The sequence below is a fragment of the Armigeres subalbatus genome, chromosome 2 (genome assembly GCF_024139115.2).
Source record: "Armigeres subalbatus isolate Guangzhou_Male chromosome 2, GZ_Asu_2, whole genome shotgun sequence".
Classification (NCBI taxonomy): Eukaryota; Metazoa; Arthropoda; class Insecta; order Diptera; family Culicidae; genus Armigeres; species Armigeres subalbatus.
The window spans coordinates 236274335-236289034 of record NC_085140.1 but is presented as its reverse complement, the minus strand read 5'-3'; the positions used below and the strand labels follow the sequence as shown (position 1 = coordinate 236289034).

At 40.0% G+C, this 14700-nt stretch overlaps 1 protein-coding gene across 1 annotated transcript in view; it reads right to left on the bottom strand.

Annotated features, from left to right (window-relative positions):
• The window catches only part of LOC134211928 (sarcoplasmic calcium-binding protein 1-like), a 50690-nt gene that overhangs the window by 7281 nt on the left and 28709 nt on the right, over window positions 1–14700 (bottom strand). The gene's annotated exons all lie outside the window — the stretch shown is intronic.

Below are 14700 nucleotides of genomic sequence, written 5' to 3'. Positions count from 1 at the left end.
AATCACGATGTAATCTATTTTTAATATACACACATCTACGCGCTACATTTAATTAGCAACAGCAGCACAACACCCGTACGCATTTTTCCTTCGAATCTCTGTTAATTTGGTTTGGCATGCGGTTCTTCTCATATTACTACAAACTACCGTCGACCGGCTGCGCTGTCCTGGGTAGACTGCCGTCGGAGTATTGCGCCCCACCCCAAACCAACCAGCAGCCTCATGCCACCTCAATATCAGCGCATCACTGCTTGTGAACCTTTTTCCCATAATTCCGCATCCATGCACGGGTAGGTACCCGTTTGTTACTTGAGCTTATTCGCGCGGCTTGGCTTACTGAGTTGGTTATCTATTGGAAACATTAGGTAGGGGTAACATACAAAACTTCTTCAACCCATCCGATCCGCCACATCCGACCACCACCGCACGCGCTTGACGATGATGATGGATACACATAGTAGGCCACGAAAGATGCGTCCTTTTGCTCCAACGCGCTGCGGCTTAGGAATTTCCTTCTCTTCTGTTCAAAGGTGCAGTGCACCTGTTAAGTTTGGATGAAATATAATTTTGAATCCTTTTAGGGAAAAACCATTTCTAACGCAAGGTAAAGTCAACTGTTCCGTTACTACGGTTAGATTAGTTGGATGTGAGTGAGTAAATCATTTTACCAGTCCACGAATTTAAAATTAAAACCTATGCTATCAAACAACAATAATTCGGGGAATCGAGATAGAGACTTTGTACTGGTATTAAAAGAAAAGGAGTGTCTCAAATTATATGCGTACAGCATGATGCCTTGTCTTTTGGTGATTAGAGTACGGTGGAATGATGTATCTTTAAGATTAACGAAAAGAAAACACAGCCAAACGGTGGAAAAAATAGAACCATCGTCTGAAGCAGCCCCATAAAATACCGGGTAACAGAAGGAAAACTTTTATTTATCTATACTGCGATCGCGGAGCAGATAGTGCAAAGTTGAGAGCAGAAATAATTAATTGTTATTTTAACGCCATGTTCGCTCGCTGAGTGATATGTGTGTAATGTAGCCATTTTTATCCATGGCGTGCGACACCTAGTTTTATTGGTGACGGGTGAATTGGCCATAAATTTTTATTTGATGATCCAAAAGTCTCAGTAGGTTCGTTTTTTATGGTGGAAGGAGCAGCATGGTGCTTTATTTCTGATGTGAAGTAAATCATCTTGAACACACCGCGGTGTATTGAAAACGTGTTAATGCATCGAGAATTTGAGATTCCGGTGTTATTATCAGGGGCCCGTTTTTATATCAATCAAGATTAAAATTCTAAAATGTCACTAGAAGCAAACGGTGAGACGACACATGCTGCCGTATTTGACCAATTTGGCAAATCCGACAGGTTTGGACGTCAAATTAGTTTCCAAAAGGATAGGTCTGGGACAAACTGGATCTCCAGGAGTACTTTATTGTCCCTTGGTAATCTAAACAAGTTTAAGATTTAAAAATATGTCTTTGTCATGTAATTTTCAAGCCTACGACGTTAGTCATAGTAAAAGCGCTATGCACAATTCATTCAAAGTTCATTGCTTCTTCCGGGTATTGACCACCCCGAGTGTTAACTTATTAATATGTTTGAAAATTCGATTTGTGTACACCAGTTTTCAAAGTAATTGCATTACATAGTAGAACCCTGAGTGATCGACCACACAGCTGTGAAAACCATAATAAAATTTGTTATTATCCTCAAAACTGAATAATCCATAATATGAACACATTCACCAGTTGTGGCACTATTCTTAATTTCAATTCCTTATTTGGCAAATCCCATTGTTTTCTTATGGGATTGGCCAAATTGGGACCACTATTGCGACAACTGGTGCAAAAGATGTCAAAAATTTAGCAAAATCAATTTTTACAATTATGCTTTGCTTGTTTTGGAGGAAATCAAAGGTGTTATCGTATCATATGAATATGCTTTATTGATATGAACTTGGTTTGCGGTGATTTGATTGGCCATTTGGCATATAAAGCACTAGTGCGACAACTGGTGCTATAGCCACAACTGGTACATCTAGCCTATGTTTTTCTTAGACGATTATCTGGCGTTTATTTTTCGTTGCGACTATAAATGAGCGGAGGAGTAGATTTTTTTATGAGTGGTACAATATTTAACTCTACGAGGTGTTTTTAACGTTTAAAAATGTTTAAGTGTTCTTTGCTCCCAGTTTTTTTTTTCACCGGAAACGATTGCGAGACGATCGCGAATAAAAAACAGTAGATGAAATTAGTAAGTGCGCTCCAGATATTTGTTGATTCTCAATCAATTACGTAATTGAAAATACGTGCATACAGGGGTTAGACAAAAAAATCGAGGTAAGCAAAAAATTGCTGAAATTCAAATAAGCATTACTTTGCGTAGAATAATCCGATTTGGATGAAAGCAGGACCATTGGACGCGGCGCGAACTTTGCTGGTATTTTGTCCCCATCAAAAACCTCAGATTGGCCCTTGGCTACCGAAGATGTTCCGGGATTTCCGAGGGTATGTTACAAATGATTTTTTTCCTTCTGCTTGTCATTTTATGTGACGTTTACTTCCATCATGTTCTATGCTTTCTCCAGAACTAGAACTAATTATTAAAGATGCCGACTAATGTTGGCAGTAGATCGTAAATCCGTCAGGTATACACAGTCATTTCCGTTAAAACGGTCCGGGATATTGGCCGTACACCCTGAACAGATGTCACTTTCGCAGAACCTTTGAAACCTGTTACAAGTTGGCCAGTCAGTCTAACAGTCCTGTATCTTTAATATAGATTCTATATCCATCGTCGTGAAAAAATATGAAATTTGACACCCATGCGAGAGTTACATGGTTCCAAAACCGGCCCCTATTTGAAGGTCCCTGAAACCTGCTATAAGGGTGGCAGTACACAATATCATCCTGGAAATATTTCTGTAATCATCGCAGAATAGACTTTCTGGTAGTATTACAACATATCTCAAGCCCTTCAGTCGATATTTTGATACTAAAAACTTAACGTTTCAACAATACACGTGAGTTAATCCACAAAAATATGATTGGCGAAAGCATAAATTCATGTTCTGCCAGGGCCTGCTCTTTCTCAAAACCTAAACTCTATTTAGAATGATTGCGGCATGATTACTTACTAGCAGTATCTGCTAGAAAAGGAAATAACGAAAGCTTGTGTCTGCATCCAATTGAATAGAATATCATTCTTACTTTTCTATTACATTGGCAAGCCGCCTAGACGAATCGTTGACCAAACCCTCAAATTGCAATAAAAATTCTACAGGAATTCATAGCATAAGGAGAGGTGTCCTCGGCTTGCAATGGGCGAATAACTGCATCATATTTTCCATTCCGACTTAAAATCAGAAATTTTACGGCAGCTGCAAATCCATCAGCTGAGATTTTGGAAATGCTTTCGTTGAATCGTAGTAAAATTTCCGACGAGTTTTTGCCGAAATCCCGGCAAATATCGGAAAATTGAAAATTTGATATAAAAAATAACGACTTCCGCTAAAAACTTTTCAATGGCATCTCACCTGTTAGATTTTTGACGACATTTTTTCTAATGTCGGATTAATAATTTAAGGCTTCAGTCCGATTCGCGAGTTAAAATTAAATTAAACTGAAAAATGGCAGTTTAATAATATTCATGTAACCGCGTCTGAAGGGAAAGATTAGTTTTGACAGATATCGCATAATTTTTGAAAGATGTTTTGTTGATCTTGATGGGTAGCCCAGCCATTATTATGTCCGGGTCAATTTTACACAATTGACCTTTCCCGTCAAAAATTGTATCTCGTTTTATTGTCTCAGTTGATTCTTTGGCTTATTTGAGGTCAACTATCGCAAAGAACCTATATGTTTTAAGCCTCCAACTATTTCAAAATTCGAAAACAAAAACTGAAAAACTGCTGCACATGTGAACCGGTTTGGAAAATTCACCCGATGTTCGTTCACAGTCGGTGCATGGCCCCAGCTGATGAGGGGTAATATTCTTAGGCGATATAGAGCACTACACTCATGGGCTTTGCTGCTCATTTGTCTTATTGTTAACATCACTCAATATGCGAAAAATTAAACTGATTTCTAGTAATGGTGTGATTTAGTCAATACGTGTCTAATTTTCATATTAATTGTACTAATTATAGATAAATGCGTGGTGCAGACTTTTTTTATTCTTTATTATTAAAGTTTTCAGCCCTTGTCTTCTATGGGAAGTGGTGTAGACTTAGGATTCTTAATCGCGATGTCCTTAAATCGTATCTGGTTTAAGCGAATTTCATTGTATTTTCATGAATTAGGCACAAGGTTTTCTAAATCGGCTTTTATATCAGCTAGCAGAAAAACTTCAAAAACGTTTAAATAAAGCGGCCTTACTTTCTTCCCAATTTCATGATAATTGTATGTTATTCCGATTTTTGAGAGCATTTTGAAGGTTGCGAGGGCCGTGCACTAATCATGTAAGGGTAGAAAAGAGGACGTCGGTTATTTTTGCTCCATATAAATAAAACCTTATTTTGACTGAAAAAAATCTTGATGATGAGTTGAAAGGTCCAGGAAAATCCCCAACTTGATGATTTGTGATATTGTGGAGTCCATAAAAAATGGAACCTCAATCATTATGGGAGTTTAATTATCCTAATATTTTCATACCAAAGAATTACGGCTCCGCAAAGCGTCATATACGACTGAGCCTATTGAATAAAAAAAACTAGTAAAAAATACTAATATTTGCACTGATTTTTGAGATTCTGTGAGATTTTTGTCAATTATTTATTCAGGTCTCTACCCTCCCCCCTTATTTACGCCAATGGAAACAATCGGTTCATTTGTGTTTCAGACGATTGAAAATATAGTCGGAGAGATTAAAGAATGGAGCAAGCATCGAAATGGTTACTAGATCGAAAAAAGCTCGTTGCTATGATGTGACGAGATGAACAGTTGATTCAATTGCTAATGTCGTTCCTGTTCGCGTGACTAACATCTAGGTTAATTCGACCTGGCAGCCAAAGTACCGGTACTACAAGTGTCAAACCGATGTTGGTGATGAAACCAAATATGCCCTACAACATGATGCATGAATTATGGCCAATTGAAGCTTGTTGAAGCATAATTTAGCAAAATAATTTAAATGACTACAGCGCCACTAGCGTTCTAGTACTTATGATTCTACTAGATGAACCGGCCTAGGGCCGAAAATCTCGCAAATAAAGATAATTCAATTGGTTGCTATGAAACACGACTAAAGACCAATAAAGCAGCTGGTAAGGATGGTATCGGAGCTGAGCTCATCAAGATGGGCCCGGAAAAGCTGGCCACTTGCCTGCACAAACTGATAGTCAGAATCTGGGAAACCGAACAGCTACCGGAGGAGTGGAAGGAAGGGGTTATATGCCCCATCTACAAGAAAGGCGACAAACTGGAGTGTGAGAACTTTCGAGCGATCACCATCCTTAATGCCGCCTACAAAGTGATATCCCAGATCATCTTCCGTCGTCTTCCGTCCGTTCCCACGAACTCGCTCACTATCAAGCCGGCTTCGTTGACGGCCGCTCGACAACGGACCAGATCTTTACTGTACGGCAAATCCTTCAAAAATGCCGTGAATACCAGGTCCCAACGCACCATCTGTTCGTTGATTTCAAGGCGGCATACGACAGTATAGACCGCGTAGAGCTATGGAAAATTATGGACGAGAACAGCTTCCCTGCGAAGCTTACCAGACTGATCAAAGCAACGGTGGATGGTGTGCAAAACTGTGTGAAGATTTCGGGCGAACACTCCAGTTCGTTCGAATCGCACCGGGGACTAAGACAAGGTGATGGACTTTCGTGCCTGTTGTTCAACATTGCGCTAGAAGGTGTCATGCGGAGAGCCGGGTGTAACAGCCGGGGTACGATTTTCAATAGATCCAGTCAATTTATTTGCTTCGCGGATGACATGGACATTGCAAAGGTGGCAGAACTGTACACCCGCCTGAAACGTGAAGCAACAAAAGTTGGACTGGTGGTGAATGCGTCAAAGACAAAGTACATGCTTGTGGGCGGAACCGAGCGCGACAGGGCCCGCCTGGGAAGCAGTGTTACGATAGACGGGGATACATTCGAGGTGGTCGAGGAATTCGTCTACCTCGGATCCTTGCTAACGGCTGACAACAACGTTAGCCGTGAAATACGAAGGCGCATCATCAGTGGAAGTCGGGCCTACTACGGGCTCCAGAAGAAACTGCGGTCGAAAAGATTCGCCACCGCACCAAATGTGTCATGTACAAGACGCTTATAAGACCGGTTGTCCTCTACGGACATGAAACATGGACAATGCTCGAGGAGGACTTGCAAGCACTCGGAGTATTCGAGAGACGGGTGCTTAGGACCATCTTTGGCGGTGTGCAAGAAGACGGTGTGTGGCGGCGAAGAATGAACCATGAGCTCGCCCAACTCTACGGCGAACCCAGTATCCAGAAGGTAGCTAAAGCCGGAAGGGTACGATGGGCAGGACATGTTGCAAGAATGCCGGACAGCAACCCTGCAAAGATGGTGTTCGCTTCCGATCCGGCAGGTACGAGACGGCGTGGAGCGCAGCGAGCGAGATGGGCAGACCAGGTGCAGAACGACTTGGCGAGCGTGGGGCGTATCCGAGGATGGAGAGATGCGGCCTCGAACCGTGTATTGTGGCGTCAAATTGTTGATTCAGTGTTATCTGTTTAGATGTTAACTAAATAAATGAATGAATGAATGAAACACGACTGCAAAACAAATGTCATTTCTTGTTTTTGGTGTGTTTGTTATTACTCAAAAAAGTTCTAGTAGCCTAGAAATTAAAATATATCGACATAGGGATATGACCAGAACACATCAGAGAGATAGATAGAGAGATTTTAAGATAAGGAGAATGTAGAATGCAAGAATGTATGTGGGTTGATAGGACTGTGAAAACCATCGACATAGGGACACACATACACGACGCGACTGTCGCTGTCGCCGCGACTTTATCGCAGGGTCGCTGCATACGTTTCATTGGCGCTTCCTTACCAACAGACAATCGCTGTCGCCCAAGTACAGCGACAGTTTTGGCGCGTGTGCTTGGGGGAACTTATATGCTACCCAGCAAAGATGGGACAACTATGCGGTTACAGGCAGTATATCACCCACTCGCATGAAAAGTGAACCTACTTCACATGGAGACGCATGGTATTGCAACTTTGCATTACCAAAATCCAGAAATTGTATCGCTGGTTGATGAAAATAACATGCGTCTTCTATCTATGCTTCTATGTCTACAAAGTGTTTCTGTATAGATATACACCAACGTTGGGCAAACAAAACAAAAGTGTCGACCTTCTAACAGCAACCTTTTTCCGATATTTCCTAAGAATAATGATTCGAATTAAAAGATAGTAGAAAATGTAAGCCTTTGAGCTTATAGCCCAATAGCTTTGTGTTTCGTAACAAGTACTGACCTCAATGACTGTATATGTGTGAACCACGTAATGAACATGATATCTTTATATATTTGTAATTTAGTTAAATCATACCAATAGATGGTATGATTGCATACCAACTTTCAGTCATTTGGTGCCTTGGTTATTTTTCATGTATCATTGGTTGTTAGAACGAACATGGAGAGCGAACGGCTCAAGTAAAGTAAGCAACATATCAAATGCTGACAGCTTGTCCATTGGAATGCAAACTACAAGTACTGTGGGGGACCAACATTCGTCCACCAGCTGGAAAACAATTAATCAAGGAGGCTTAACATAAATAATTTATCTTAACCTATCCATATACTTAACGGAAAGATTTTCGGGCATTGAAAAGGAAAGTGAGGTTTGAAATTAACACAACACAAATCAAAAACAAATCGCCACCCAGCAAACGCAAAGTTTTAGGTGCCGCAGGTGTATTTATCTAAAAAGTATCAAAAAGTACCAATTTAGTACCAAGTACCAATTTTGATTCTTTCATTCGAAATCCAAAGGATTTGAAGGAAGGATATCGATTCAGGAGGTGTTGGTTTGGTTGTGTATATTATTTTATCATGTTTTTCGTAGAAAGACGCCCTCGTGCACCTGCATCAACGTCGAACGTTTTGTATTTACATTCGATTCGTATTTTCTGCAGACTTCTACATAAACTGAAGTGCGGATTTCGATGCCCCACGGTACATCTCAACAGGGTGCTATCAATCTAGCAGCCACAATGCTATCCATTTTAATGCTCACATACATCTCTCCGCTCCACCTCTCAAACTGACATCAGATTTAAGTGGCGCGTCCCTTTCCCAGCAAAACGCGCTGTGAGCCAACAATATTTACCGTCTCCACCGTGATCTTTATCATAGAAATGGATGCAAATTTACGCCACCCTCGGATGACACGGGTGCATAATTTGCACGTGACAAAATCCAACGGCATATCGGTGACATTAGGGATAACGACATTGCTTACTGGTTTCCGATATTCAATAACGTTGAAGTGGGCGCCACATGACAAGTGGTGGCCATGACCGCCCACGATGTCCGTGTCGTGTTGTCCAATTATCAAATTTCCGCGCTGCTCTCCCCGCCATTTTCGGAAGGAAACGACGATAAGAGCTGGAAGATATGGTAATCAAAACAACGAGTGGCACGTGGTCTCGGTCCAACTGTAAATGTATATCTGCGGTTAGAGTTGAAATTTGATGGTTTGAGCATGCTTTTGTTGGGAAAATTTACGACCGTGCTCTTCTACAGCAACTAACTGGGAAACCGCATCGGGCCTCCATAAACGGTTCATTGTTTCCTTCGAATCGATGGCTGTACTGTAAAGGCTATAACAGCTGAGAATAGGAGATTTACGATCGCCTTCGGTGCTCGGTGTGTTTACGTTGTTAGGTGCCAGCACTTCGGCGGTGGTCTCGATATCTCTTCAATTTGCGGGAAATCGATTTATCAGAACATGTGTTTTTGAGCGGGACAAATTAAGTGGAATGTGGTTTATTTCAAATATGTTATCATTGTTTGCGTGAAAGATATTCCATCCATTGAGGGCTTCGTCTTAAAAACAATGGATGACATAGTTTGTATGAAATTGTGGTTTAATTACGAAATGCCTTATGAGCAATGCACTGAAATAGTCAATGGAATTTCAAACCAAATTGATACCGAACACTGGAATTGATTGCTTCTTCATGCAACATAATGGTTATTACCCGCCAATATGATTTGCAATCTTAATTATCCTTATTCAATCCGACGTTCACAAATTAAGCTTTATTTCAGAACAATTGAATAAAGCACGGTATCGGTATCGGCAATTATTTTTTCTGTATTTAAAAGTGAAAAACGAATTGATTTCCTCCGTTTCAGATAGAATTGATTTGGCATCATGGAAAATTTTGTATGTAAGATGATACTGCTTAAAGGAGGTAGGGAAATTTCCAATTAACTTTTTAGACCTTTCCGGTTTTGAATCGTTCTGTGGTTGCAGTTTCTTGCTTTGAAGCCATCACTACGCGTCGAGTTAATGAGGGCATGCGGCCATGAACTAATGAATCTTTGTCCATATTTTTGGTCGGTGATTTCCAAATTGATGTTAATTGCGGGTAATCTTTTCTCGCGTTTTTTTTTATTTCAATAAAATATACGAGCTGTTCTGAAGAAACATCATTGTTAATATCTACAAGCATTGAGACAAAAGTTTTAAATAAACTTCAATCAAAGAGAATTCTGAGCAAAAAAACTGCGGATGGGTCATATACGCCAAGCGTTTTAGATTGGCAGTGTAGAATCCAAAAAAGAGCTAGATCCTCACTTTCTTCGGCAAAATTATTTACAAGAATGTTGGCTTTACAGGAAAAAAACGGAGGGCAATCCAAGGTATCTACCAGATCATCCAAGTGTTTTCCAATATCCTCAATATCTGATTCAATAAGCATGTATAATCCCAATATTATTGAGTACGATATGTTCAACATACTTAAAAATTTCTCGAGATCAGTCCAAGGTTTCTACCAGATCAATCATGACTTTTGTGCATTGTCCTTATTATCCACGGTATACACCCAATCCGGTTCAATCATCATATGATAACTTATTTTCCATGAATATTAGATTATATGATCAAGGTACCAGGTGCACAATGACTAAGGAGAGGTTGGTGTCGTGATTTTGGTTGATCGAGTAGACCATACGTTCTGAACTTCAGAACGTTGTGGAGAACCAAAAAGGTCTTAAGTGGCTTGTATAAGCTATGAGTAAAACCATTTCAGCTCAATGAACCTGCTAGGATGTTAAACGGAGAAGGGATGCATCATTCAGGACTCGGTTGATCGGGTAGACCACTTCATCAGATCAGATAGATTATATGTTCTGATCTCCAGGGCACGTTGGAGAACTAAAAACGTTTGTAGTAGGTTATATAACTAATGAAATCATTTCAACTGAATGTTTAGTGATTCGGATAGATAGCATGTCATGAACATTCGCACGTTTTGGAGATCTCGAAATTTGTCATACGACAAGTTCTTACAATTCCATTGAATTCCACCACTTGATTGTACCTTTGACAGACACGTATTTCGACCTCAACCATAAGGCAATTTTCAGTGTCTCGTACTTGACTCGATTTCGTCAAGTACGAGACACTGAAGACGGCCTTACTGCTGACATCGAAATACGTATCTGTCAAAGGTACAATCAAGTGGTGGAATTAAATGGAATTGTACGAGCTCGTCTTATGACAAGTAAAAACATTCCACTAAAAGCTCAAAATAATGTTCTTATCGACCATGAAATGTTTTACGTTAATTCAAAACCTGATATGTTTATGTCTTATCATTATATGCATATTATTGGACATAATTTTGGTTGCAGAACATTTTGTTGCTAGACTTCTATTCTATCCACCAGAACAGTTTGGATGGTCTATGAAATCCAAAAGAAAATATTTCAAAATCTAGTCAAGAAAAGCCATTTATTCAAAATCCATCTGCAGTTTATGTTTATTATTTTATCATGTTTTTCGTAATTGTTAATGCTTAAAATTGAGGCACTTACAAAATAGAGGCTCTCGTGCATCTATATCAACCACGAAAGTTTTATCTGCATTCGATTCGTATTTTTTAGAAACTTTTACATTATTCTAAAGTGCTGCAGGTAACAGCGAAACGAAGTTTTTCATCCTTGCTCAGTTTCAGCAGATAATGTTTTGCCTTTCTCGTACAACAAAGTTGTACCAAAAGGCTGTCATATTACTCCAAAATCAAACTTTTTATAGAACGCTCGGAGACCCATGGCACTATATACCAATCGACTCAGCTCTGGGGGTTTTCAGATGTACTATCACCTATATATTGACATCTATGCTGCCAAAAACGCAAAGTGGGGCTAGGATGGCAGTCTTTTTTGGCAGCCATTTTAGGACTCTGTCATGATTATTCTTAAGAAAAGAAGAAGAGACTAAAATAATCCATTTTCAGAGAACCGGATAGAAGCTGATGATTTCGTGGAAGGCCACGAACACGCTGGCTGCACGCGGTGGAGTCGGACCTGGGGACCCTAAGCGTTCGGGGAAACTGAAGGAACCTTGGCCAAGACCGACGATTAAATATGCAGCTCTACTATACGACTGTAACACATGAACATGATTCGTCTCAGAGCCAGTTAATGAAGCGGCAATGCGCGTTCAGAACGGTGACCAGTTCTCGTGCCTTCCTGATGGGCAACTGCTGAATCCTCGTCGATGCGTACTACCACAGACAATGGCTCGCCACGTTTAGTATAGATTATGAGGATAATTTATCATGGCTAGTCTACCATTATGAAGGGACTGGAAATATGACGATCACATTGATTCCATTTTCAAAATAGGTTGAACTTTATCAATTTTTGATCCTGAAGCAGATCTCGGTTAAACCTTATCAAAAAAAGATTTGTTCGCTCGGTAGTTTGAGTTGCAACCATCAAGATGGATGCTTTGGTTGTATGCTAATAAGAAAGAGAGAAGTTTGCCCTTTTCTTGTATTGCAATGCAAACCTAATCGATCGCCTGTTTATCAAAAAGGTGCTGCTTGAACTATGTTTGTACTGTCATTCAAAGCCTCAATGTGGAACGCTGGCCTCTATGTGGTTCTCTGTTGAATATTGTTTTCGCTATTCTCTCTTCCGACAATCGCACTAAGTGACCAGCCCACTGAAGTCTGCCAACTTCCTATTGATAGCATTTTGTGAAAAAAGGACGTACTCTTCGCTTCATATTTGTCTCTTGGGAAGGTTGACTACGCATGAGAAGGATGAATCCAAGGATTCCGGCGAAGACGCGAGGATTTCTTGCTTCGTATGGCTGCTTCAATCTCCTCACTCACTTACTCACCGACCCACCATATCAGCTAAAACGTTGACTCGAGCCATCAACATCTCGGCATGAGCCGCCAAGGGTGCGATGTATTACCCGCGTTAACTCCGAAGCATGAAATCCAGCAAGGCTCCCGAGGTCGATCGCATTGCAGCAGCGATGCTGAAAGCTGACACCATGCTATCTGCACAAATTTTGCATAAACTATTCTGCAAAATCTGGGATACCGCGATTTTTCCGACCGACTGGATGCAAGTCGTCTTAGCGAAGAGCCCGAAAATAAAGGATCTGACTGAGTGATCAATTGGCGAAGCATCATGTTACTGTGCATTGTTTTAAAAATTTTGTGCAAAGTTATCATAAATCTAATACAGGAGAAGATAGACACGACTCTCTGATGGCAACAGACATAATTTTGCCCCGGAATATCATGTGTGGAGCATATTGCAATGCTCCGTATTATCCTGGAGCAGGTCGACGAATTCAAAGAGTCCTTCAATTTTGTATTCATTGGCTACGAAAAAGTTTTCAATCGAGTGAACCACGAAAATCTGTGGGCGCCCTTAGACGCAATGGATTTTCGTACAAAAAAGTCGACCTCATCGAAGCGCCGTACGAAGCTTTTACGTGCAAAGTCCTGCATAACGCAGATTTGTCTGACCCCATCCGGATGGTCGCTGGAGTGAGACAAGGATGTATTCTATCTTGGTCTTTTACGTTCTACCCCTGGGGCAGAAGAGTGAGTAAGTCTTCTTGCGGAGTATACGTAAGTGTCTATGCGAGTGCTATAGGCAGGTGCCAACAGGCTGTAATAGTTGGTAGTATCATCACCATCATCTACACCTCTAGAAAAATATAGCATCTCTATTTTCACAGCACTTATTCTTCTTCTTCGTATTGGCATTACATCCCCACACTGGGACAGAGCCACCTCGCAGCTTAGTGTCCATTAAGCACTTCCACAGTTATTAACTGCGAGGTTTCTAAGTCAGGTTACCATTTTTGGATTCGTATATCATGAGGCTAACATGACAATACTATAGCTAAGGGAAGTCGAGACAATTTCCAATCCGAAAATTGCCTAGACCGGCACCGGGAATCGAACCCAGCCACCCTCAGCATGGTCTAGCTTTATAGCCGCGCGGCTAAGGAGGGCCCCTCACAGCACTATTAGTTTAATTATTAGTTTAATTCCGCAACATAATCTCAAACATGATTTTTAAACGCACTGAAATTTGACCAAATTTGACTACCAAAGGATTCATCTGAACAAAGTTTTTGTGCAAATTTAGACCATTTTTAGAAATTTCATCAGATTTTCATACTAAATAATAAAACAAACTTGATTGTTACACATATGAACATATCCTTCCCGGCCTTACCTATTATTGGTAAGCTGTCATTGAATTTGTGGAAATGATTGACAGGCTTGAATCAATATCCATAAAATTGCAAATATTAAAAACATGCTTCTATGAGCAGATGAATTTTCAACGGAATATCCTGCCGGTGATGCGAGAACAGGATGCAGTTGTTATAAGTCGAGTTAGTACCACCCCATTTAGTTCCACCACATGATTGCCATAGCTTGATGTGTATAACACTCAAAAACTTTTAAAAGATCTGGAGTAGCTGATAGAATTTTTCAAAATTACCGAAATATATTTTTCTTCGCCGTTATTTCCAATTATCTTTTTCTAAGACTATAAGCCTTCTCCAATAGGCTGATGTGAGGATCCCCCGTGTTTTACCGGGAACCAAAGTAATTTGTTCTGGCTTATTTTTCAGTATAGATTCTCTAGACAAATTATGCTTATGCAGTGACTTATATTTTGGATTGGCAATCGTACTAACCTTACAGGCCGGATTTTGTTTTTGGACCCCCCCTAGAGATTTTTTTAGTTGCCACGGAAAATTTGAATATCTTTTCCTAGCAGTGACCAAATGCTATATTTTTTCGCAGCACCAAGCCATACCTATAATAAATAATATGTACTGATAAAAAAGAACATTCGTTCACATTTCTAGGATATTTATATTTAGAGTTGTTAACTCCATATGGAGACACTTGATCCCTCATTAGTCACTCATTCAAAAATTTGGCATACCTAATAATTTTGAAGAAATATAAATTTATTCTCAGGTTTCCATTTTTTTTATAGATCAGACTAATTTGATAAAGGGACTCTCAAATCTTAAGACTGCATGCACTGTCAAATTCCATAAATACGTACAGCAAATTGGAAAATCTAAACATTTTTAGGAAAAAATACTTTAAAAATCAGGGATCACCTGTTATCAAAGCAAAATCGATTGTGTATCAATAATAACAACAATTTACATATTTTCGCACATCGTT